Genomic DNA, 27,931 nt, shown 5'->3' on the forward strand with positions numbered 1-27,931 from the left:
TCAGTTTGAGGGCTGGATGGAACCAAGAGAAGCCATATGGCCCAAACCCTGGTCCTCAAGAAGGGCTGGCCCTCACTGGCCCTCCAGGTAGCGCAGACTTGCCCTCATGTCAGATGACCCTGAATATGGACAGTATTATCAGAGGCCTGCTTCATGTTCTAACTTTTACTGGTTATAGAAAACTGCTAATTAGTCACTGTCCTCTAAGGAAGAGCTTTTAAAACAAAGAGACTGAATTTCACAGACTCTCATGTTGCCCTTCTCAGGTGAAATCATCGTTTCTTTCTTATCTTCTGATTAAAGGAGCAATTTAAGACTATAGTAGTTCTCTGTTGTTCATGTTTTCACTTACTTGCTTCAATTACCTGCAATTAACTGGGGTATGAAAAAAGTAAATGGAAAAAATTCCAGAAATAAATAATTCATGTTTTATAGTATATTGGTATAATTGTTCTATTATTAATCTCTTATGGTGCCTAATTTAATTTTTAAAATTTATCACAGGTATATGTATGCTTCAGAAAAACAGCATGTGCTTATATATCTATACATATATATGTACACACACACAAAATTAGCCTAATATACTATATATTTTACATATATAAAACATGAATATATACATTATATAACTATATACATATACCATTAGTATAGTATATATGCATGTCTGTGCATGTATGTGTATTTATACACACGCACACACACACAATTAGCAATTTCAGGTACACTTGGAATATCTCCTCTACAGACAGGGGGACCTATTGTAATTGTACTCTCCAGTGGTTTGTATGTGAATGATCACAAACATGGGTTTCAGTCAGATAAGTCAGTGCAAATCCTGTCATTAGCCACATGACTTTAGGCAGTCATTCAACCCCTGTGAATCTCAATTCCATATGAGTAAAACCTTCTATATGAGTTCTATATGAGTTACAGCTTCAACTTACTTGAATAGGACTAAAGTCTACCCAAAACACAGCACCCCACTGGCTGTCCCCATCTCACTTACAGTCATTCTGTCTGTCTGGACCTGACCCCAGCAGAGCTGAGTGGCCTAGGCAGAGACCCAGAGTTATCTGGATGTTGTAAGTATCAAGTTCCATATCTATGCACAAGAAGACAAAGCAGGTATGCAAGACAGGGCCCTGCCAGACTTTTCTTTACCAACCTTCAGCTCTCCTTTTCAGCAATCTTGGCAGTTTGGCTACCTCTTATACTTGGCATTAGGTGATATTCCTTTAGTTTGCAAATAAAGAACATCCTTCTTCACTTGATTTGCTCTGGTATGTTTCTGTTGCTTACAAACATAGAACATCAAATATTACAACAGTCATGTCAATCCAAGTAGGTATTGGCTGCATAGTGCTTAGTTTAGCGCCTAGAGGGCATTCAAAAAATGGTGGCCGGCTCTGGGAAATGGAATCTCTCCCTAAGTTCTCTCCAAGGCTCCTTTACTTCCCTCTCAGATCAAATCTGGGTCTGCACCTAAATTGACCCCTTTCTGCTGACTAACCTCAGCTTACCTTCTCAGAGTCTTTCTTTCTTCATGAGATGAATAATGACCACCTTGCAGGGTTGATTACTTCAAAATTCAAGTGAGATATATATGTATGAAAGAGTTAGCAGAGCACCCAGCAGGTAGTAAGCACTTGATATATCATTTCCTGTGATTCTGATTCTCAGTTTATTTTCTACCTCAAGACATAGTTCTGCCACCATAAATCTCATTATTTCTACCCTATTTGACACACAAGCACTTTTCTTTATCTTCCTACAGCTAAGTCCCCTTGCTTTCTTCTTAAATGAATTGTTACATGCATCCAAAGACTTCTCCTGAAGCCCACTAGACCTGCTCTTCAGCCACAGGCAATCAGGAAGCCTCAACCTACAGCAGTATTTAATCAACATGTTTGCTTATAAGTGGCCACCATCCCTGGGAGGTGAATTTTGGTCTTTTAACTCTGGACATTAAAGTCAAATCCCATTTGGGGATATAGAGAAACTAAGAGTTCAATGAAATTCACTGGCAAAGGAATGGATTAATTGCAAAGCTGCTGACCCTTAGTAGGCCCATGGCAGAGAGGGCCAGGAAACCATTCAGGGCAGCACCTGGATTTTGGGCAGTTAAGCCAGGCCAGAGGTGGCCAACCCTCCCTTTGAGGAAAGTTCCAAGATCCTCCAGCCTCCTGCCTCTGGGCCTCCATGATCATCCTTAGCAAAGACTCCCAGGGTCCAGGCTGATGGAAGCTGTTCTTTTGGAGCAAAGCAGGAAAGGAACAGATAGATGGTCCCCACAGACTAATCAGGAAAACTGCCCCTGGGGACAGCAGTAGCCAGTGCCACATCTCTTTGGACACTTATATCCAGTTCAGCAAGAGGGTTGAGGGTCTGGAGAGGTGAATCTCAATGCAGGAGAGAAAAGAACATCAGCCAACGCAACCCCCTGACCTTGCAAAGCCATCTGCAGAAGAGACTTGAATCTGATTACTCTGGTGGAATCATACATTTGTCCTTTCCTGCCTGGCTTATTTCACTCAGCTCTCACATCCCCAAGATCCATCTGTGTTGTAGCATGTGTCAGAATTTCCTTCCTTTTTAAGGCTGAAGAATATTTCATTATATGGATGGGTCTATCTGTAAAATGGAGTCATATCTCTGTGGGAAAAGATGGCCCCGTTTTACACATGGGGAGACTGAAGCCAGGGAGGTAGACCCAATTTCACACTGGATATAATAATGGATGTTCTGAACCCCAAACCTTCCCATTCTCCCCATGTGACAACCTTTGACACCAAATGACATACAGACACATGTAGTAGGGTTCAAGCTGCTCCTTCACTTTTGGTATACCTTCAGGGTCAAACTGACAGAGGCTGGACTCATAAGAATACTGTAGTCCCTGCTATCCAACAGGGCATGATGTTCTAAGAGCCTCACTGGGTGCTGAGACCACAGACAGCACCAACCCCACATACACTATTTTTTTCCTATACACACATACCTATGATAAAGCTTAATTCATAAATTAGGCACAGTAAAGAGATTAACAAAATTGAACAACTGTAACAATATGCTGTTATAAAAGTCATTTAAAAATAAAAAGTCATTTAATACTTATAAATTATTTACTTCTGGAACTTTCCATTTAATATTATTAGACTGAGGTGGGCTGAAAACAGAAACATCAGATAAGAGGGGACGATTACAGACAAAAAAGGTGGGAAGGGCAGAATAATAACCATTTTTAAAATTCAAGGTGATCTTAAAAAAAAAAAAAAAACAGTTTGTTTGTTTGTTTGTTTTTTGTGTGTGTGCGTGTGTGTGTGTCTGAGATTCTGAAGATTGAACCCAAGGCCTTACACATAAGCACACACTGTACCACTGAGCTACACACCTAGCCCAGATATATTCTGATTTTTGTTTGACATTTCATTGATATTACAGCAGTCACTTTCCTAGCTCGGCTGCCTGGCTGTCCTGGATGCTGCTTTTCAGCAGTATCCTGAGGTGAGGTTGATGCCAGGCACTGGCTCTGCTCCAGTGGGTGCTAGTCACAGGCTCTGCATGCCACTTCTCAAACCAGTATCTGAGCAGCCTGCCTCTCTGCACAGAGAGCACCTGCTGTCTGCAGGCTGTGCCTTCCTCCTCTTCCTTCTCCAGGGGCATAGGAGAAACTTCCCCCATCATCCCGGGCAGCCTTCCCAGGACTCCATCTGCTCTTCATCAGTGAATCTGACCACTGGTTGGAGGCATTGTTTTTTAAGATCCAACATAAAATTTCAATAGGTTCCTCTTCTCTTTCTTGCCCCTGGTATTTGCACAATGCATTCACTGAAGCCAGTCTGAGTACACCATTCAAGAAAACAAGTCATTTGCTGAATATTGAATGATCATGTCTCTTGATTCAACAAGGATATGTAATTATATATATTAGTATATAAGATTGGTAACATCATTAACATGTCATTAAAAAATCTTGCTAAATGTTTTCAACAGACCACTGGAAGAAATGAGATTGAAGACCCACACTGAGGAGAGTCAAATGCAGTTTACTTCTCTTTAACAGGAAGCTATATTAGATGTTTTTTTAAAAACCTAGATAATGTACACACATGGTGCAAAATAAGGAAGATACCAAAGGGTATGGAGTTAACAGGAAACAATAATCTCCCCCAAACTTCTATCTCCAGCTGGAGTTACCCAACTTTAACTGAATGCTCCCAGCTCAGTAAAACTTTCACCATGTGTTCCTGGCTCAGTTGGCAAGCACTGACTGAGCATGTGCCTATCCCAGGTAGCAGCTTCAAGTTCAAATGAATTAACAACCCCTGGAGCTAGACATTAAGCTTTTTCTCATCTTGCAGATGGGAAACTGAGGCACAGAGCATTGAAGTAACTTGTTCAAGTTCACACATCATGTCAATAGCACAGCCAGGATTCTTAATCATCAACCCTCTACCTCTTAGCACAGTTAAGGCCAGTCTTTGCTTGGAGGATTCCAAGCACCTGATCCTTGTCCTCAGCAGCAGGTTCTTTCACACAGAGTCAAGTACTTCAGCAAGTGTTCACTTCTTTCATTCCAGTAAAGAGACCATGGGAGATACGTATGCTGTTCCATGTATTACATTCCACTACGACTGTGTGTGTGTATGTGGGTGAATGAATGTTGTACATATACAAGTACATATTCAGTTGTGTGGGTGTATATGTATACAAATGTGTGCCTATTTGTGTATATATGTATATATGCACACATGCAATCACATATCACTTTAAAACAAAGACTCACTCTTAGAAATGTTTTGTTAGGTGATTTTGTTGTTGGAATATCACGGAGTCACTTACACAAACTAATGGTCTAAGTCAATCACTTGACATGGCCTCTGGATGCAATCTGGAGATCAGTAAACATGAGATGTCTGTGGTTCTGCCACATACAGTTTATAGTAAGCTCTTTCTTTATAAGAGGAGTATACACTAAAATAATAATAAAAATGTATAGTACAGTAGATAACAAACCAGGAACAATGTTGTTTACCATTATTAAACATTATGCCCTGTATATAACTATATTGCGGTACTTTCACATAACTGGCAGTGAGGTAGGATGGTCTACATGAGCATCACCACAAACGTGGGTAATGCATTGCCCTACAATGTTAGGACAGCTATGTCACAAGGTGGGAGGGATTTTAAAAATTCCATTATAATCTTATGGGACCACATTTACATATGTAGGTCCTCATTATCCAAAGCATCATTGTGCAGCATATAAGTATTCAGATGCTGGTGTCTGTAGATGCTTGCGTGTACAAACACACATGTATATATTCAGGTATGTGCATGTATATGACTGTGCAAGTGTTGCATATATACAAGTTTACATGTACTTGAGTGTGTATATACAGACATGAGCATATTTGTGTATATATGTATATAGATGCAAATATGCACATGTTGAGATATGTGTGTGTGTTTATGCAAGATTCATAAACAAATGGCTCTAAAACGCATCCAGATGAGTCCTTGGTTTTCCCAAGGTCTTCACATCTGAACGAACCCCTGGGGCTACTGCCAGTTGGCCTAACTCAGAATCCCTGGTGGCTCCCACCTTAGTGTACATTAGAACCACCCAAGCAGATGGAGCAAACCCACCATGGACTGGACCTGACCCCAGAAGGAGGCTTTGGCTGTAGAGTTCTGGGCTGCACTGGGCATGTGGATTCTGAAGCCACTCCAGGGGAGGTTGAAGCCCTTCCCAGGAAGCTGTGCCTCCCTTCCTGACCAGTTCCCACAGGTTTTCCATGCTCAGTATGCATTAGCAACTCTGCATGGCTTTTCTCATCCCATGTGAGTCCCAAGCACACTGCACTGTAATGTAATGGTGGAGACTGGGCCATACCCTCCCCCACCTCTGTCCCTAGCTCCTAGCCAAGTTCTGGGGTCAGCACAGGACTCCCACCAAAACTAGAGCAGCCACCTGGCTCCCCACCCCCAATCTGTTCCTCCTCTTAAATCTTGGTGGAAGGTACCATTAAGTCCTCCCAAAGTGAGGTCCTAAATGGTCTCTAAAACTGATCCATCCACCCCTCCCCACAGTGCAGATAGCCCCTTGCCTCCACTAGCCTCTTAGGACTGATGATACCAGTTCTTCCTCCTCTTAGATGATAAAATAAGAGCCAGTCACAGGGTACATGAAGGGGCCAGGTCACCACCCCAGCTACAGGCTTGGCCCCTGCCCTCATCACTCTCTGTCCATTCAGTGATACTATGAGTGTGAGGGGCCCACCCTAACTGCTGGCTCCCTCTACTGAAAAGACTAACTCCTCTCTTTTCAACCTTCACCTCAGCATCACTGCCTCCAGGAACCCCTTCCAGGCCCAATCTGCCCTCATGTGACTATCACACTCCCCGCCATTCCTTCCCTCCATGATAAAGTCCTCAAGGGCAGGAACTATGTCATCTGTCAGTCCTCGGGGCCTCTGCCAAACAGGATGAGCTCAAATACCAGAAAAATGATTAGAATTTCAGCTCCTCCAAATGACACCCAGTAGACATAGGTGAAGTGTCTTCCCCATTCCACCTACATAGAGTTGTCCAGCAAGGCCTGAGTCCAGAGGCAGGTTGACCTATACCTCTGAGCCTCCCAGCCCAGGCACTGCTGTCCTGCTTTTGGGCCCTCACCCAGACCCCTCCTGAGATAGCCCTGAGGTCAGATTGCAGCAAGCAGTGGAGTCAGGAAGATCGCCTACTGCAGTGTGACCTGGCCAAGACCCCATTGGCCTCTCTGCTCTGAAGACAAGAGGCAGGCAAAGCATAAATCGATATTCCATTCAAGTGGCTTACATTCTCTATTTCTGGTGAGCACACCCAGCAGATCCTTCAGAGGAGGGCTCTCCTGCCCTCAGGTGGGATGAGCACAGCTTGCAAAGCCAAACCCAGGAGGGAAGAAGTCAAGTGTGAGAAGTTTACAGGAAGAGCGTTTCCTGTCATTTTTTTTTTTTTTAAATACAAGCTTCACACTCCCTCACTGCTTCTATAGGGCAGGAAGAAGATCTGATGGATCTCAGTGGCTGCTGCCAGCCCAGAGTCTCTCTACCTTCTTGAAGGAGGAGCGGAAGACTTAGCATTATTTGAAGGAATGGAGAACAGTTTCATCTAATTTATCATGTCTGATTTGCAGCAAAGCCATTGCTGAGCACCCTTAGTCTACCCCAAATGACATCAGATTATTCCAAAAGTCTATCCGCTCACTTAGCTCTCCAATGGACATGACTACAGACACAGGCGCAAGTCTGTCAGCCTGCGAGCCAGCAAGGTGGCTTTGGGGGAGGCATGGGCTAAATGCATACTTTGGTCAGTTCACCAAATGCCACACCATCTTTCCAGGCCAGCACAGCTCAATCCTGCCTCAGGGGAACAGCTGATAAGCAGCCGGGAAATGTCACAATTCAAGGTCTCAAAAATGAATGGGCCATAGATGAGGCTTCTGACTTTGCAAAAAAACTATTCACTTTATCACTCCTAAAGCCTGCCCTTGGCTGGAAACAGATGTTCCAAGCCCCATCCGCTCTGCAGCTGCAGTGTGCCGGCTTCCGGAGCTGCTTGTTTCTTTGGGGCCAGCATCTTCGGAGGGCCTTGGCTTCCTGGAAGAGTCAATGTCTAAAGTCATGGTCGTCTGAGTTCAGTTATATAATGCTATTGATCCCAGTTGGTCTGCTTAAGAAAAACAAAACTAATTAGAGCCCATAAAAACCTACACACCAAATTAATTCTGTATTGCTCTAGTGACTTCCGTCTGAAAAAAGTTATAAATATAGATGGCCACCAAACCTATATTTAGCCAGCACTGGGTTACCTGGTATTTATAATTAAGGAAGCCGAGAGAGAGAGAGAGAGAGAGAGAGAGAGAGAGAGAGAGAGAGAGAGAGAAAGGGGGAGAGAAAGAGAGAATGGGCATTTTGTTATTTTTTAAAGCACTTTTAAAAAACTGCTTCCCATTTTCAGGCACATATACACATAACAACATTCTGTTATGGCAGTAATTACAATCCTGACCCAAGTTAAGATTATTGCACAATTTCCCAGTTCCCTAAAATTACTTTCTTCAACATGCATCCACCCAAACTGCAATTAAACTGTTCAATTTCCTACAAATTCCTCAAAAATCATTAATTTTTACTTAGCAGGCTTCATTTTCTCTTCCCTTAAGTCGCCAAAGCAAATAATCTGGCTTCTGATGAGGGCCCTCAATGTAGGAGCTTGGTCTTTGCCTATAATTTTACTGTCCACATAGCTATCTGGAAAATCCTACCCTCTTTACTTTGAAGATCTCCATTTAAAAATTGTTTACTAGTTGAAGTTTCATTATGGCTTAGGGAAAGATTTCTTTATAGCTATGTGAAATTAGTCATTTTACCAGATTCTTAATTCCAATGTCCCATTAGTATTATTTTTTGATTTAAAAATAAGGTGTAAAAATCTTCCCCTTCCTGAAAAATCCCATCCTAATGCCATCTAAGGGGCAGAATGTGACATGCGTGGGGAAGAGACAAGGAGAGAGACCCTAGGCAGCCCAGAGCAAGGCACTGCTGGAGCCCAGCAGGTGAGGAAGGTGTCCATGCTGGGTTTTGGGACCCAAAGGAATCCAAGGGAGAGAGCAGCCCACTGAGAGTCCAAGCAGGTGGGGAGGGAGCCTACCAGGGTAGGTGCAGTCAGAGGACATGGCAGATAGGTTACCCCCAGGGGACTGATCACATTCGTCAATGTATTAAGAGCAACCAGATCTCTAACTATTGGAGAGGAGAATGATACACAGAAAGAGAAACACTAGAAAGACACTGTGGTATTGAAATGTATGTTTCAATATAGGTAGAGAAATAAACACGCATACAAGTGTGGGCATGCTCGGTTTGGATAAGTGTCCCCCAAAGGTCCATGTGTTAGTCTCATGCTTACTCCCCAACCTGTGGTGCTACTGAGAGGTAAGAGGTCGCAGAACATCCAGAAAGTGAAGTCTAGTGGCAGGAAGATAGGTTATTAGAGGCCTAACTTCCTTGAAGGAGATGTACGGGCCTTGGCCAGTTCCTCTATCTTTTGCTTCCCAGGTGCCATGAGGTAAGCAGCTTTGCTCTACCATGCACTCCTTCCACAATGAGCCTCATGCTCACCCACAGGCCCAAAGCAACAGGGTCAACTGACCATGGGCTGAAACTTTAAAATTATAAACCAAAACAAATCTTTTTTCCTTTTAAGTTCTTTATATCAGGTGTTTTGTCACAGTAACAGAAAGCTATTTATTACAATGTGTGTGTATACAGATATAGATGCATAATCTCAACTCTCTCACTAGCATGGGACCAACAAAACCCCCAAAGCAATGAACCTACCAGTAGCTTGGATTTTGGTTTCTAAATGCCATTTTCACACTAAAAGGAACAGGGCTCCTGGGTGACATGGCTCATCTAAGCATTAGTATAGAGAAAGTACAAGAGGAACCTTTGGTACCATGTTTTAACAGAAACCAAGGCCCAAACTCTAGACATATCAAAAGGATATAGAAGAACATATAAGTCAGACTGAAGGGCTCCCATTGATCAAACTGGACATAAGAAAATCATTCTAGTAGGCTAGAATGACCAAAATAGGAAACCCTGAGTGCCTACAGACAAAAGTGAAGTAATAATAAACTCAAAGTTTTATAGGAATATATAGGCACTTTTCCACAGTTTCAAAGTATCTCTCTGTAAAATACTCATTGATTATAAATGCAGAAGGAGATGTTTTACAGTGCAAGTTCTGGTACAGATCATCTGAATCAAGTGATCATCACTAGCAATGGGACAAATTCAAATATGAGCTGCACAGGCTGAGGTCTAGATGTGGTATGTTCCCTCTGAAACTCATATGGGGGTTTAATATCCACTGTGAAGTAATAAGAGGGTGGAGATTTAATCCACCTGTGTGTTTAGAGGTGGGTATTTGAAGGTCACCAGGGTTAGATAATGTCAATGGAGTGTAGCCCCCATGACTGAATCTGTTGGCTTTAGAGAGAGATGGAACACATAAGAATGATTTCCCTGCCTTCTGCCATGGGATGCCTTGCACCACCTCAGGACTCTACCAGCAGGAAGCCAACCAGGTGCTGGCCCTCAACCTTGGATCTCAGAACCATGAGCCAAAATATACCTCTTCCCTTTACAACCTACCCAATTTGTGGCACTGTGATATAACCAACAGAAAGCAGGCTAAGCAATGGTCGGACACGGTGATAACACAGGACCACTCCCAAGGCATTCCTGTCAAGAGTATACAACTTGCCTCCAGGTGTAGCTTAGAGGAAGAGTGCTTGCCTAGCACGTGAGAGCCTCTGGATTGGATCCCTAGCAAACCTAATGTGTGAAGTGTCACGAAAGTCAAGAAAATACACAGCAATGCCCCAGACCAAAGGAGACTCAACAGCAGTGTCATGCAAAGCCATAAGGGAGCCAGAGGTAAAGGACAAATCAGTCCAGACTCTAAATTTTTGATATTTTGCTCACTGTGGACTTTCATGCATTAAATTTATTTTTTAATACTTCATTACATGTTATTTATCTTAATTACTGAATAATGCAAACCTCATTGATACTAGTGTCTAATCACTAAAAAGACCTGCTGACCAAATATAACCCGACTCTAAACAGAATCCTTCCCGGTTGTTAGTCAACTTTTTGTTACTACAATAAAATATCTGAACAAATTAACTTACAAAGAGAAAAGGTTTCTCTTGGCTCATAGTTTTAGGAGGAACCAGTCATGATCAGTTGGTCCCGGATGCTTGTGGCGAGGCAACACATGACAGAGTAAAACTACTCACCTCATGGTGTCAAGGAAGGAAAAAAAAAAAGAGAGAGAGAGAGAGAGGAAGAGGATAGGGTTCCACAATCCTTTTTAAGGACATACCCGCAATGACCTAGCTTCCTCCCTCTAATCCTCACCTCTTAAAGGTTCCATCACCTCCCAACAATGCCACCTGGGGACCAAGTCTTTCACACACTGGCCTTTGGGAAGCATTCAGCATTCAAACCATAACTTGTTGGGTAGCTGGGGAAAGTGAATTGGGATGAGGATCAGAAGCTATTAACAGACCAATGAAACCCACCTCAATTCCATGAGGTGCTGCACAGTTCGGTGTTCTGTGGAGGCTGCCCTTGTTTATGTGAAACACAATACCAGAGCGTTAGGGCTGAAGAAACCAGGTCAGCAATGTTCTTGCCAATGTCTCAGATAAAGTTTTATACTGTATTTTTAACTTTTCTGTAAGTTTTGTGATTTTTTTCAAAAATTCTTTAAAAAATTTTAATTGCAATAAAATAAGAAATCCAGACCTCCCAGCCCCTTTCTAATGGAAGTTAAAGAACTTAGGTTCAGAAGACAAAGCAGAATTGGTTAAACTCCTATACCGGTTTGCTGAGAGTATCTTTTAACTCTATGCTAATGATAGATGGGCTCTTAGAATCATGCTACTGCTCCTTCCTCCCATCAAGGCAGAATCTGTGGAGGCCAGGAATTAAGTTACAGAAGACACAGAAAGTAAACGGGGTTTATTTTCACAACAGGTGACCTCTGGGATAGGGATGCTGCCTGATCCTGGCCCTGCTGATTTGGCAGTGAGGATGGGTTCATGCCACCTGTCCCTGCTGCTCGCCCTGTGATGTCTGCTCTCTTTGGTTGGGATGCCCCATGCAGGGATCCCATAATGGGGAGGAGAAGGGTTGGAGGAGACTACGGGAAACTGAGTTGCCAAGAGACATTCAGTTTGCACATGAGCTGTCCCAAGCTCTTAGCATTAGCCATTCATTTTAAATGTCACCACCACTTTGCAGCCTGCCCAAAATATGCCTGCAGGTTCCCGGAAGTGTGTGGTCCTTGCAGTGAGAATCTGTACCTTTGGTGCAAACTTTCCTATTTGGAGGGGGTCTGCTGTTTACTTTTTTCTTTTTTCCAGTCCTATCTGGAAAATCTTCCAGGGACAAGCCCAGATTGTCTCTCAGCAAAGATCACTTCTACCTTGAACGCACTAAAGTATGTCTGTTGCCTGGGGCCAGAGGCTGCGCACCACACACCTGGGCGAGTGTGTTAGGCAGCTTTTCATCACAGGGATCGAGATGCCCTAGAAGAACAACTCGGGAGGAAAAGTTCATTCTGGGCTCATGATTTTAGAGGTCCAGTCCATGGATGGGCAACTCCACTGCTCTGGTACCAAGGCGAGGCAGAATTTCTGAGGGGCCGGTGCGAGTCTGTAGTCTGAGGCTACTTCATGAAGAAAAGCTATGTAGGTTGCAAGGTTGTTGTTTTTGTTTTTTTAATTTAAAAAAAGGATCTTGTCCTTATGAAAAAAATGTTTGAAATTCAAATTTTAATATACAAAACACCCTCACTTAAGACTAGTTAGCCCAAGGGAAATTAAAAGGCATCTCAGGAAAATTAATCTTCAAAATTTTTCACTTTCAAAATAAATTTCTCCGATATCCAGTAGAAATGAAATCAGGAGCTGTAAGAGATCTATGCACATCCATGTTCACAACAGCATTATTTACAATAACTAATGGGTGGAAGCAAACTAAGTGCCCATCAGTGATTGAGTGAATAAATAACATGCGGCATAGGAATACCAATATACAGTGGAATATTATTCAGCCTTAAAAAGGAAGAAAATTCTGACACATGCTACAATGTGGATGAACCTTGAAGACATCATCCTGACTGAAAAATGTCAGTCCCCAGACAAAAGCTTGTATGAGTTCACTCCTATGAGGTTCCAAGAGTCATCAAACCCATAGAGACAGAGTGTAGGGAGACAGCTGCCAGGGGTAGGGCGAGAGAGAAGGGGGAGTTAGTGTCTGATGGGTTCAGAGTCTCAGTTTGGGAAGATGAAAAAGTCCTGGAGATTTACACTGGTAATGGCTACACAATGTGAATGTACTTAAAATACCACTGAGCTCATAAACTTAAAAATGGTTAAAATGATGAATTTTACATTATGTATGTTTACTAATGCTAAAAAAAAAAAAAAAAACTGAACAAAAAAACTCTGTTCTGTCCTCACCTTACCTAAAATTGACTTGTCTCCTATGTTGCTCAGGATGCTGGGGACCTGGTTCCAGTGGCCAGGGGCACACGATGTAGAAGGCACAGCCACCCGCAGGGAGCAGGGCACAGCATGCACAGTACACTAGTGCTGCCTGGCTATAATTACTAACAGCTCTTGGCTCTAAGCAGCTCTTCCCGCCTTCTTCCTTCCCCACCACGTGGCTTCCCTTAAAGAGAAAAAGGACACGAGGAGGTGGCAATGCTCTCAGAAATGGCCTGAGTCCCCTGACTCTACCACAACTCTGCAGCCCCCAATTGAGAGTAAGAAGGCTGGTAAGTCCAGCCTCCTTCCACCCTGAGTGATGACCCGAGGCCTGCTGACCAGATGGCCCAGCGGCTACGCTCCTGCGCTAGCCATACTGAGACGGGCAGGTCAAAGTTCATGAAAATACGGAAAACTTCAATTTAATTACATCAATGGCCAAACTCAATAACACCAATTAAGAACAGACAGAGAGGCACGCTGTTACTCTGCGTCTGTGATTAAAAACTCCTCCCTGGGCCACTGATTTAAAATAAAGAAGCTACTGATTAGCAGCAGTCACTATTTCACCAAAAATTAACATGAGCAGGGTGAGGCGGCACTCAGCCCCATATGCTTGCAACCCCAGTGACTCCAGAGGCTGAGGTGGAAGGATCGCAAGTTTGAGGCTAGCCTTGGCAACTTAGCAAGACACTGTCTCAAAATAAAAATAACGTTCCTCAGTGACAGAGCACCCTGGGTTCAATCCCCAGTACCACACAGGAAGGCAGGCAGGCAAGCAGTGTGGCTCTGTGGTGCAGTGCTTGGCTAGCATACATGAGGTCCTGAGCTTCCATCCCCAGAGTAGCAAAAATAAAAATAAAAAGACAACTTGAGGGATACCCTTTCCTGGTTGCAAGTGTATCTAGGTTTGTCCATACATATAGGACTTAGGGCAATTGTTTTCATGTTAGCCCTTTAAAAATGGCATCTGAGACTCCTTGATGTGCTAAGGGGTCAGGGAAAGGGTCCCAGCTGTCTCTGCACCCTTGCAGCCTCAGTTTCTATTCTGTCAAGGGAGAAGCAGTAGCAGCTTTTCTCTCCATCCCTTTCACACTAATGTTTGTGACTTATAGAAATTTTTCAGTAAACGATTTCAGCAGGACTTTCATATTCCAAGTAAAACTTCAGAAGCACTAATTTACAGATGAGAAGTAATCACTTGAAAGAAAAACAGGAGAAACCAGATCTTCCTATTCTCCCTTTGCCCTGTCTCCTCCATTTATGATTCACCGAGACAGTGCACAAAACAGCCTCTTAAAACTAGGACCTGAGAAGACCCGCCACCGTCCTCTGTAGCTTCTTCTTATTGTGTTTATTGATACCAAGGCCCATCCTGATTGTGGGCCACACTGACCATTTTTTCCTCTTTCTTCTTGGATCCACGTCTTCATCTTCTCAGGCCACTAGGTCTCTGCACCTGAACACTCCCTCATTCACTCCCTCAGAATATTTGAGTAGGTACTTGAACAAGGCACCCAGGGGTCCCCTGGGCCCAGGGTCTGACTCCAGGGGAGAGGTTGATAAGAGTGAGTACCACAGAACGGGATGAAGGGGACACAAGCTGTGGTGCCCACCTAGCACTCAGAGGACACAACTAAGCACCACAATCTACTAAAACACACCCTAAGATCAAAACAGGGATCCGCCTTCTTATAAGCTCAGTGGAGAAAACAACTTCTCTACTGATCTTTCAAGGAAAGATGGGGACAGGGAGAGGGAGGTGAGGATGGGAAGGAGTAGGGAGGTAGTGACAAAGAGACCCCAGTCATCACCTTGCAGGGGACACTCCAAAGGGACCCTACTCAGCAGCTTAGACCTAGGGCTTGGGCCCAGGCTGCTCATGCCTGAATCTCAGCTCTGATTAACTGAAAAGAAACTCTGCATACATTTCTTGATTCCTCTCAGTCTTTATTTTCCTTTCCACATGATGAGGACACTACTGTCTCCCACCAGTGGGGCGGGGCATAAATGAGGAACCACGTGTACGGAATGCTTTGTTGGGGGCCTGGTACACAGCAGGCTGCCAGACAGGCAGCTTTTTCCCACATTATTTCTTAAAGAATCAAGGGTTCATTTCACTTTTTGGAGGGGGGAACTGGATCATCAGCAAGTTAGCTGCAAAATTAGATAACAAATCCCCTTTGCCCTTTGATTTTAAATTTTTTAAAAGTACACAGCTGACTCTCTGTATCTACAGGTTCTATATCTGTGAATTCAACCAACTATTCAACTAAAATATACAGAAGATAAAATGTCACATTGTTGCTGAGGTGAATGCTATGCAGTAAGGCTTCCCAAGGTTGCAGTTATGTCTGTTCAAAACAGGAGCATACTTTTTTTTTTTTTCTTGTTGTTATTCCCTAAAGAATACAATGCAACAACTATCTGCATAGCATTTACATTTGATTAGGGATTGTAAGTAATCTAGAGACAATTTAAAGTACACAGTAGGATGTGTGTAGGTTCTAAGCAAACATTTAAAGAAACAAAAGCAAAAACAATGAACTTGACATCTACGGATTTGGGTATTCATGAGGGGTCTTGGAACAAATTCTCGGAGATACCAAATGATAACTATACTTCTCTATCAGAGGTCCCTGTGAGGATTATAACCCCACCTAGACAGAGCCAAAAAAAAAAAAAGTCCAAAGTAAACAACACCACTCAGCTGGTCAGGCCTGCTCCTGCAGGGAGCAGAAGAGTATACTAGGGCGACAGACAGCACGTAGGCAGCCCTGACCACCATCCTTCCAGGTAAGGGCATCTCCCATGTCGAGCAATCCAGTGGACTTTCCAGTTCCCTGAAATGAACTTATTTCTTATCCACTTATTTTTAAAAATCCTTATGAGACTGCAATATATGTCTTACTGCAGGCTGAAATGTTTTTTAAGTCCTAGACTTCTGATTCCGTAAAACAGATTCATGCCGTATGTCGCCTCTTATGCTCACAAGTCTGTAAAGACAAATTCGCTTGGAGTGAGGGAGAGGCTCCTCCGGTTTGGTGAAATCCTATCTGATGTATGCTCACCACCTGCTACAGCTGACAGCTGGCTGTGTCTCCAAATACCCTCACAGCCTGGTGCCCTTGATACACCTCCTCCTCACAGGTGGGACTGGGTTCGGCAGTGCTTTCTGTGACTCCTAACACAGAGGCCCCACACACCCTGCTCTCAGTGGCTTAGTGGCTGTTCTTCACATGGAGTTATCAGACATCACAGTGAAGACCTGATGTGGCTGTCACAGGCCTGCTCTCAGAGAATGACCCTCAGATTGACTCCACTCTGGCTAGGTGAGAGGACAAAGGTGGTGGAGATAGCGATGGTTGTCATGAAACTCAACACCACTGCTGTGCTATCATTTTGCCCTCTGTGTGGGTCTGAGTCTCTGTAGCAGGAAGTCAACATGTTGAAAGGTTTTCCTGCATGGCTTTGACCTGGAGCACAAACCCAAAAGTCCTAAAGAAGTCAGCCAGGTGATACATCGTCCCTGAGCCACCAGGAGAGCCCTCAGTGTAGGCCTGGGCAGGCCTTGGCTGTGTTTGCTCACACATTCACAGATCATTTTCTATCTGCAAGGACCGTACCCTGCTCTGTCTTTCACAAGTGTATATTCCCCTGGGAGTCTTCCACAGCATCCTGGAGGGTGCCTCGCAGAGTCAAAGGCTCCAGAGTTCTTTGCAGATTGGCTCCTTGCAGAGACTTCCATTCTGTTACATTTCTCCCAAGTGACATCCATAGACAAACTCTGTCAAGCGATTACTCAGGTTCTCAAGGATGGGTCTAATTACTCGGTACACCACTCTGTGACTCTTTTTTCCCTGAGTCTAGGCTAAATTTAGCAGCTTTGGGTCTGTCTCTGTCAGCTTCTACATAATTCCCCCACATCAAACAAACAGCCTTCCATTCGGTTTGGTTACCCTGACCTGCCCACCTCAGCTTCCCCCACCAAGGCTTTACGTGCCTGGAGGTTTACTACCGACAGTTGCATAACTGTGGTTCTGCACGCCACGTACTCCAAGATGATAGCTGTGAGCCTGGCTTTTCTCAGCCAAGGGAGAAAGGCTTTGGATAGATGAAGATCAGAAGAGGAAAGAAAACACAAATTGTCTGACAGGCTGTCCTGCCCACAAAGCATCTGGAGATGCCAGTCGGGAAGGGCTCTAAGTCAGAGCAGCAAGCCATGCCGGGGAACCCCTAGACAGGTCATCTCCTCACGCCTCCTGCTTCATCTGGTCGATCATCTCTACTGCCCTTCCAACATACAGCCTAGCCTCCCCCATCCAACACCCACAATATGTCCCAGACACAGGAGCCAACTGTTCCTGACTCATTTCATGCACTGAACCTCTCTGGGCCGCCTCTCCTCCCCAGCCTCATGGCTAGCTATACCCACTGAACACGAGGATCTCTATTATTTAAAACAAACAAACAAAAAACCTATAAACTGACAAAAGCCTCTCTGGTAATTGCTTGTGCACTCCTGGCTTAGTTGAAAGTCCTTGCTTGCCTGACAATCCTCCAAAGTAAAAGTATAAGTCCTGGCTTATTCAGTCCTGTTGTCCCTATTTAGGCATTTATGGCTTTTATAAATGTCCTGTTTTGGGCAATAAATTCTGTGGCCATGGACACCTCGCCAGGCACGGAGGCTTCCAGGCCAATGCAGCTGTCGTACCTCCTGTGTGGCTCCACTTCCTGTCTTCACAGCCCCTCACCATCACTCTCATGCCTGACTCCGCCACATTGTCCACCACTGCTGATGGGCTCACCCTCCTCCATCACCTTTTTGACACTGGCTCAGGACTTCAGCACCCAGGTAAGTGACCCTCCTGATGCTCTCTGAATCTCTCCCTGACTGTTCCAATCCAGCACCCACGAACACAGTCCCAGTCAGGCCCCCACACCAAAGCCCCTTCCTCAGAACAACTCATGCATCAGTCTTGGCCCATTCTGCCCCTACCTGACTCTCCAACCCAGCCTGGATCCTCAGGGCTGTGTCAACACTGTTCAGCTTAGAACCCTAGATGGCCTACACTCCTACCTCTGCCATCCCTACTTTCCCATTCCCCACATAGCTGAGGACACCTGTCACACTTCACCACCACACAGACCTCCTTCCCAGTCACTAGTGCACTCCCTCAGTCCAGGCCCAGCCAGCTCCAACTGCCAGTGCATCCTCTTCTCTGTCCTTTCTCCTCTGTCTCTGCCCCTAAGACAACTATCTCCTGACATGCTAAAGAAGTTGCTTTTCCAAATCCTCTAGTACTGACCCCTATCATACCCTTCTCTCTAGTCCTTCCTCTGTCCTTTCCTCAACACTATTTAGGTTGTTCCCTCTACCCAGGCCCTCCCCTGACCTCCATCAGGCCAGATCTTCTTTATTCACCAAGGCCAGCTCAAACACCTGCTCCTCCTATGCCAGAGGACCCAAGTCATGTCCCTCAACAAGAGAGGGTCATGGGAACAAAAGTCACTGGAGGTGGAGATGGTCATTCTGCCAAGAAAGCATGTTCTAGCAGACTTAACTCTGCACCAAATGGCAGTGAACAATGTTCTCCAGGGGCACAGAATGTTTTCAAAGATTGACCAAGTACCAGGACTTATAGCAAATTCTCCCAATGTCAAAGAACTAATTTCCAAGACAGCATAGTCTATGATCACAATGCAATTAAGTTAGATGTCAACAACACAAAGATAGATTAGAAATTCCTACATGTTTGAAAATTAACAGGTATGTATTTATATAACATATGGGTCACAGAAAGCATCAAAATGGAGATTTAAAAATATTTAGAATGGAATGATAATGAAAATACTACTTTAGACAACTCATGAGCACTAATGAACATGACACTGGAAGGATAATGCATAATGTTTTCCTTAGAGAGATGCTGAGAGCCCATGAGATTAAATACCCAAGTAAAAAGTTTAGGAAAAAAGAGAAGAAAGGAGTTAAAGTTAGAAGAACTCTATAAAACAGAAAATAAATTCACAACAGAGAAAATTGAAAGAGCTGAAAGTAGGTCTTTAAAAATACAGTAAAAAAAAGATAAATCTACAGCAGCTCTGATAAAGAAAAATTGAGGGGAAGGACAAAGAAGTAATATTATAAATGAAAAGAGAGATATGGCCACAGATAAAGCAGGGATTCAAAAGATAATAAGGAACCTCTCAGTGATGTTAAGCCAATAAATTTTAAAAAAACCTTAGAAAACATGAACAAATGCCTAGAAAATTATAATTTATAAAAGCTAACTAAATAAGAAATACTTAGAGGACTAGTCATATTTTCCACTAAAGCAACTGAAGTAGTTAGACATCGATCTCTCTCATCCAAAACAGGCCCAGACATTTTTACAGGTGAGCTCTACTAAAATTTCAAGTAGATCATCCTGTTCTTGCACAAATTCTTCCAGAGATAGAAAGAATAAAATTTGATGAGGCCAGAATAACATTAAAACCAGACAAGGAGAGTATAAGAAGGGAAAATTATGGGTCTGCTTTGGCTATGAATATAGAAGATGAACATCTAACTAGACTATTAGGCAACCATACTCAGCAATGACTAAAGAAGATAACTCACCATGTCTAAGGTGGGTTTATTCCAGAAGTGAAAGGGTATTTAACACCACAAAGTCAATAAATGCAATCAATTGCCTTTCCATATACTAGCAACAGCTGTTAGAAAACATAAGATACTTGCATATTTAACAAAGATGTGTAAGTCTTATATATAGAAAATTACTAAATTTTACTAATAATTAAAGACATTTAAATAAATAAAAGACATACCATGTTCATGGACAGGAAGATGATATGTCATAAACATTTGTTAAATGTATCAAGTAGATTTATAAAATAATATTTCAGTAAAAATTCTGACAGGCTATTTATTTACTTGTGGAACTTGTCAAATTGATTCAAAATTAATATTGAAAAAAAGAAAGCAAAAATAGCCTAGTGAAAAGAATAAGACTAAGGGGAAGGGAAAGTTGAAATACTGAGGAATGACAGTGGCTAAATTATATTGTTACTTTGTGTGTATACATGAATATGTAACAATGAATCTCCCACCATTATGTACACCTATAAATACATAAAAAAATATGAAAATAAAACAATTAAGACTTGTCTTGAGCTGGGCATGATGGCACACACCTGTGATCCCTGGGGCTTAGAAGGCTGAGGAAGGGAGGATCACAAGTTCAAAGCCAGCCTCAGCAACCTAGCAGGCCCTAAGCAACTTAGTGAAACCCTGTCTCTAAATGAAGTATAGAATGGGGCTAAGGATGTGGCTCAGTACTTAAGTGCCCTTGAGTTCAATCCCCATGCTCCCCTCCCCCCAAAAAAAGACTTCCCTTACCAGAGATCAAGTTACAATACTGAAGACCCTGAAGCCCTGGTTCTGGGACAGACAAACTTAACTCATGGAAACAGAAAAGAGAGGCAGATCCAGGCAAATCCATAACTTGCTTTATGACAGAAAATCAGTGCTGAAAGGATGGACCAATCAACTGATGATGCTGGGATAGGCAATTAATCACATAGGGGAAAAAAAAAAAAAAAAAAAAACACTAAATCTTATTTCACATCTAACACAAAAACAAAGTTGAGCGAGATTAAGTACTTAGGAGTGAGAAGTAAAAGTAAACCTTTTAGAAGAACATCTGGTAGTGGGCCAGGTATCTTCTATTTATTCCTCCAATTCACTCTCCAACCCCATTTGCCCTCACTCTTTCCCAGGATAAGGACCACCTCAGCTGGACTCCTCCACCCTCTGACTGTGGGTTTGATTAGGTAATGCAGAACCCTGGGAAGAGAGGAGGAGAATGAAGTTGGTTTGCTGACTCCCTGGCCCCTCCCTTCAAGGTTGCTTCCACCACTGTCTGGCCCTAAGGATCATGGCCCTTCTCTAGGTTCCTGTCAACACAATCTCTCTTTCCAGGTCCCATCAACATTCTCATTCCTTTTCCTTTGAACCCAAGGGGTGGAAACAATTGTGCTATTAATAGTTCCTTTGAACTCACCCGCATCTTTAGAAAAGGTCTATCAACTTTCCTTAAAGTACCCTATCTTCCGTTCTGAGACCTTGACTGATGAAGTAATTGCTGTGGAAGTGCTCATAAACTAGTCCTCATACTGGGATTCAAGACTCCAGGAGCCTGGGGTCATGTGCACACATGCGTGCATGTGCAAAAAAGGCCATCTATAGAGCAGGATATGTAAATCTACAGTATTCAGGATTACACACAATGAGTGGGTGGTCACACAGGATGAAGGGCAGGGGGAGGGGGAGGCACTGGAGAATGGGGTGGCAACAATAGTGACTGCAAAGGTTATAAGGTCAGGCAGACTCTTCTTAAGTTCCTGAAGAGCATATATAGGGAAAAGAGAAATTAAAAGCTATGAACATTCACCTAAGAACATGTAAGGAGAACAAGAGGCCCAATGGTAACCCCAGGGTATGATTTTTAAGATTCCAGAGTCAAAGAGACATGCCCCCTTACAGTTAGGAAGGGGGGAATTAGTGGGTTCAGTGGATGTGAAGCAAATGCTGGTTGAGGCAGTAAACTTCGATGCTCTCATCTGCAGAACTGACCCTCCTACCTTCCATGGGTGCAGAAACAGCCTCTTTTGCAAAAAGCTATCCTGCTTCTGAGGCTACTCTCTCACAAGCTGGAACCCCTTCCCTTAGGACCACCCCTCACTGCTGCCTAGGCCCATAAAAAGACCAGATCTCAGAGGTACAGGAGCTGCATCTGAAGGACAGTATGCAGGGATCTGGGAAGGTGTGTGGGACTGGACTGTATAACATGAGAGCAGAGACAAAATATAAATAGTTAGGTATAGCCAAATGTGGGGATGTGGGTACTTTCCTCACAATCTGGTTATTTAATGTGTATAAAGGATCTGCACAGACTACAAAATTGGCTAACCAAAATCTAGAATGAACAAAAACCAATACTCTGACATCCTGTGCTGCCTTTGGTCTCCACCCCCTGGACAGGTCTGGCCAACTCCCAGTTTCTGATCAAACAGGCCTGCAGTGAGGCCCAAGAATTTACATTTCTAACTAAGTCCCAAATGCTGCTGCTGCTTGTATGGTAGGAACTTAGGAAAATGGGAATATTGAAGGGATTATGTGATATCTATCTATGAAGGTACCAATACTCCCTGGGGAAGGAGCCAGGAAAATTCCCTGGGTAAAAGTCAACATCCTCCAAAAGAACAGCTGGGGGGTTATCCTGTCTCTCTTGCAGGTGACCAAGGGATGCTCCAGTGATATCTGGTCCCCCACTCTCCACGGGAACCATGGGATCCTGAGAAGTGGAGGCACAGGGTGGCAGGCATACCTGAATGGCTACCCTAGGCAAAGGGCTGCTGTGATACTCATGGTACTTCACTCGAAGGACCTGGGGATAGGCTTGGAGATCTAAAAGACACATAGAAACAGGAAACCACTCGCCTTGCTGGGCAGCACTGCAGCAGGGATTCACAATACCTAAGCTGCACCCAGTCCCTGAGGTCCTGAATTAATGACAGGTAGGCTGGGTTCCTTTAAGAAGGGGTCCTACAGGGGGTCAAGGGGTTATACAAAGAGCCTTTCCTCACATCCTCCCCAGATTCCTGCAACTGCTTCTCAGGTGGCTTGCAGAGGGGAAGAGGGACACCCAGACCTCCCCATAGCTGCTAGACAGGGGCTCTGAACTTGCTCTGATCCCATAACCCTGACATTCCACTGTGGCCCACAGGGCCCGGTCCTGATGCAAACTCGGGAATGGCTGAGATTCCACACTGGTTCCAGACCTGTGGGATGAGGGCCGTGACAAGAGGAGGCCCCAGGTGCCATGTGTTGCCTCCTGGGCCACTTGCTGATACTAAAGGGGATCTTTCTGACCTTGGGGCAGGAAGCATTTCTTAAACAAGAACAGAGGATGCACTAACCATGAGAGAACACACTAGTGTCATCAGGGACAGGGCAGAAGAGGAGGAGGAACTGGGAACACGTTGTTCTGGGCACCTGGACTATGCAGGTGAAGCAGCACGGTTTTATTTGAAAGTGGACTTAAATTAGTTAAAGGTGGATATTGTAAACTCTAAGGAAACCATGAAAAGTTTTTTTTAAAAAGAAGTATAATTGATATGCTAAGCAAGAAGATAAAACAGAATAATCTAAAAGGCTCAAAATAAGAGAAGGCAGAAAAGGATGGAGAAGAGGGCAAAGAAAAATGCAACAAAACACCTGTAAACAGGGTGGTTAGCAATCCAGTCATACCCGCAATCCTCTGCATGTGAATGGTCTAAGTAGTTAATGGAATAACAGAATATTAGAGTCGATTTTTAAAAATCCAAAAACTTCTTTGCTATAACCCTTGAGAATGTGAAAAACACCAGCCAGTGAATGGGTGAAAGTATCTGCAAATCATATGTCTGATAAGAGACTCCCATCTGGAATATACAACAATAACGGACACATAAACCAATTAAAAAAGAGCAAAGGATCTGAATAGACATTTCTCTGAAACAGGATTTACAAATGGTTAATAAGCACATGAAAAGATGCTCAACGCAATCAGCCATCAAGGCAATATGAGCCCAAACCTCACTGAGCTGCCACTTCACATGCACTGGGAAGAGAACAATTGAAAAAAAAAATCAGGTTAACAATATAGCTTAATAAAGATGTGGAGAAATCAGAACAATCATACACTGCTCATGGGAATGTAAAATGAGCCACTTTGGGAAACAGCCTGACAGGTTCCCAAAATGTGAAAACAGTGTTACCACATGACTCAGCAATTCCACCCCTAGATATAATCCCTAGAGAAATAAAAACATATGTCCACATAAAATCTTGTACCCCAATGTTCACAGTCATATTATTCACAAACCCCAAAAGTGGAAACCTAATTGTAAATTGATGAATGGACAAATGAAATTATCATATATTGGCATATTCATAGAGTGGAATATTATTTGGCAATCAAAATGAAGTACTGATAAATGCTACCTCTAAGAACCCTGAAAACAAGGCAAGTGAAAGAAACTAGACACAAAAGGTCACACTTTACATGATTTCATTACATGAAATGTCCATAGAGACTGTAGGGGCTGGGAAGTGGAGGGTGATTTCAAATGGGTAAGGGGCGATTAAAAAAAGTCTCAATTAACCATTGTGATGGTTATACAACTCCGTGAATATACTGAAAACCACCGAATTATATGCTTTAAATAGGTAAATCATGTGGTATGTGAATTATATCTTAATAAAACTATTATTTAAAGGCTGGGGTTGTGGCTCTGTGGCTGAATGAGTGCCTAGCATCATGCATGAGGCACTGGGTTCAATCCTCAGTACCACATAAAAATAAATAAATAAAATAAAGGTATTGTGCCCATTTACAACTAAAAAAAAATAATTTTAAAAACTATTATTTAAACCAGGCACAGTGGCACATGCTTGTAATCCTAGGAGCTCAGGAGGTCGAGGGAGGAGGATTGCAAGTTCAAAGACAGGCTCAGCAACTTAGTGAGGCATTAAGCAACTCAGGGAGACCCTCTCTCTAAATAAAATACAAAAAGGAGCTGGGGATGTGGCTTAGTGGTTGAGTGTCCCTGTGTTCGATTCCCAGTAACATAAACAAAACAAAAAAAACTTTTATTTAAGATAAGAGGCTGGAAATGTAGCTCAGTGGTAGAGGCTACCATGTGTGAGTCTCTGAGTTTGATACCCAGCACAAGCACAGAAAAAGAGAGAATATTGATATATGCAATTATATCAAAGCTATTTTTCCATTTTAATCAGAAGACACCCATACAGGTTTAAAAAAAAAATTTCCAAACCTGGAAACTATTTCCCACACTTGTAACTGATGAAGGATTTATATCCAGTACACATAAAGAAGTCTTTCCAATTCTAGGCACATATCTAAGAGAAACTGGTATTTGTGTACCAGAGGTTAAATATATGGGTTTTTTTCCCCCAATTTTAGTTTAGATTTTTAAAAAATTTTTATTTCTACAGACTGCATTTTGATTCATTGTTTGCAAATGCGGTACAACTTTTCATTTCTATCATTGTACACAATATAGATTCACACCATTCATGTAATTATACATGTACATAGGGTAATACTGTCTGTAATATATGGTTCTTTATCCATTAAACTGTTGAAAGACACCTAGGTTGGTTCCATAGTTTAGCTATTGTGAGTTGAGCTGCTGTAAACATTGATGTGGCTGCCTCACTGTAGTTTGCTGATTTTAAGTCCTTTGGGTATAAAGTGAGGAGTGGGATAACTGGGTCAAATGGTGGTTCCATTCCAAGTTTTCTGAGCAATCTCCATACTGCTTTCCATAATGGTTGCACCAATTTGCCTTCCCACCAGCAATGTATGAGTGTACCTTTTCCCCATATCCTCACCAACATTTATTGTTGCTTGTATTCTATCAAACTGCCATTCTGATTGGAATATGATGAAATCTTAGAGTAGTTTTGATTCATATATTTGTTGATTGATTGTATTTCTTCTTCTATGGAGTGTCTGTTCAGTTCTTATCCCATTTATTGATTGGGTTATTTGTTTTTCTGGTGTTAAGTTTTTTGAGTTCTTTATACATCCTAGAAATTAATGCTTTATCTGAGGTGCATGTGGCAAAGATTTTCTCCCAATCTGTAGGCTCTCTCTTTACAGTATATGTAGATACAATAGACTATTACTCCACTTTAAAGAAGAATAAAATCATGGCATTTTCTGATAAATGGATGGAGTTGGAGAAGATCATGCTAAGCAAAATAAGCCAAACCCCAAAAAACAAAGGCTGAATGTTTTCTCTGATATGTGGATGCTAATTCACAGTGGGGTGGGGGTGCCAGGGAAGAACAGAGTTACATTTGGTAGAGGGGAGTGAAGCAAGGGGAAGGGACATGGGAGTAGGAAGCACAGTCGAGTGAAACAGACATTATTACCTCATGTACATATATGACTGCATAACTGATGTGATCCTGCAATATGTATAATCAGAAAAATGAGAAATTATATTCCATTTATGTATGATTTATAAAAATGTATAAATGTGTTCTGTCATGTACAATTAGAAAAAAAATTTCAAATTAATAATAAATGGTTCTTCTTGTCAACAATGTTCTTAATAAACACACACACACACAAACACACAAATATCAACTGCCAGGAGGATAGACAGATACAATGTGATCTGTTGTGTACTCTGAGAGTAGAGGACCCAAAGTTAAGCTGGGGCTGGGACTGCAACACAGCTGAGCTTAGAAATGTGATGCTATGTGAGGAAGAACCAACAGACAAAAGCAAGCCCCAGAATACCACATGCAATATTTCTTACAGAGTTCAAAAGCAAAACCAAGTAATACACTGACCAAGCTTACCTGCTCCTGAGGTACACACACCACAGACAGTGGTCGCCTGTGGGGCTAAAGGTATGGTGACAAGTGAGAGGTCAGAAGAGTAATGTGTAAGTCATATTGGTAATAATCCTGTGGCTTCATGGATTTCATTAAACTTTTGATAACTAACATAAATTATGGGGAATATTTTCTATGTATCAAATAACATGTTTTAAAGATAAGAGAGAAATAACTGGTGTTGGCTCTGGTTCTGCCATTTCTAATTGGAGTAAGTCACTTCACTTCTTTGCACCTCAGTTTCCTTGCGTGCACATGGAAGCAGGTGTGGAGCACTGTGGAGTAGCTGTTGGGAGTAAATGAGGCCATGCCCTTAGGGCAGTTCCTTGCCCAGTGAGAATTTACTGCATTGACACTGCCACTGTCATCAGCTTCACCATTGTTCTGATTCTCTGATGGAAGGGATCCCCAAATGCCCAGTCCTGCAGGGTCACTTATGCCTCAACTAATTTATCCCATTCTACTGGTGATGGATCACTGATGCAGGTGCCTCCTTACTAGAGTGCAAGTCCTTGAGACCAGCTAGCCCATCTAGGCACATAGACAAGAGCCTGCCCTCACTGAATTGCAGCTTAATCTGCAATTAAGGAAAATTAAGAGGTAGTTCTTCCCCTGGAATATCACAGGGTCTCCCCCTCCCTCTCTCCCTGCCTTTCTTCCCAATCAGTCATTAAGACAGTGGAAGTACACTACAGTCCTTGTGATGTGTGGAAGACACCACCGAATGCCCCATCCTATCTCTATTTCCAACCCTTTCTCCTTTGCCTACCTCTTCTATAGAGGCTGCAGAATCTAAAAATCTTGAATTCTCAGATTCCCTTGCAGCTAGCATGGCCATGTGACATAGTTCCATTCTGAGTTGTTGGCACAAATCCCTGGGAAGGATGACCTTTCACTAATGAAAAGGAAAAAGCTTTCACCCTTTACATCTTTTGCTCCTAAACCTACCTCCTGACTGGCACTTGGAGAGTGCCTAAAAGTGTACTAGCAATGGGGGGTGGGAGGGGTTAGTGTTGGGGTTGGAGTTGGGTTTAGGGAGGGGGGCAGGAATGGAGGAAGGAAGGACTGTATAGAGGGAGGGGAGGGGTGGGAGGGGTGCGGGGGAAGGGAAAAAATGGCAGAATGAATCAAACAACATTACCCTATGTAAATTTATGATTACACAAATGGTATACCTTTACGCCATGTACAGAGAAACAACATGTATCCCATTTGTTTACAATAATAAAAAAAAAAAAGTGTACTAGCTACCATGCTGCCATGAGGCAATGGCTATGAGACCTCCCTGCTGGGAGTGGTGGAGGTAAAAGGGACAACACAATGCCTGGCAC

At 43.0% G+C, this 27,931-nt stretch overlaps 1 protein-coding gene across 2 annotated transcripts in view; it reads right to left on the reverse strand.

Moving 5' to 3' along the window:
* Positions 1 to 27,931, reverse strand: part of Pcsk6 (proprotein convertase subtilisin/kexin type 6) — a 181,108-nt gene that overhangs the window by 132,473 nt on the left and 20,704 nt on the right. The window lies entirely within an intron of this gene.

The sequence above is a fragment of the Sciurus carolinensis genome, chromosome 2, assembly GCF_902686445.1.
Source record: "Sciurus carolinensis chromosome 2, mSciCar1.2, whole genome shotgun sequence".
Lineage (NCBI taxonomy): Eukaryota > Metazoa > Chordata > Mammalia > Rodentia > Sciuridae > Sciurus > Sciurus carolinensis.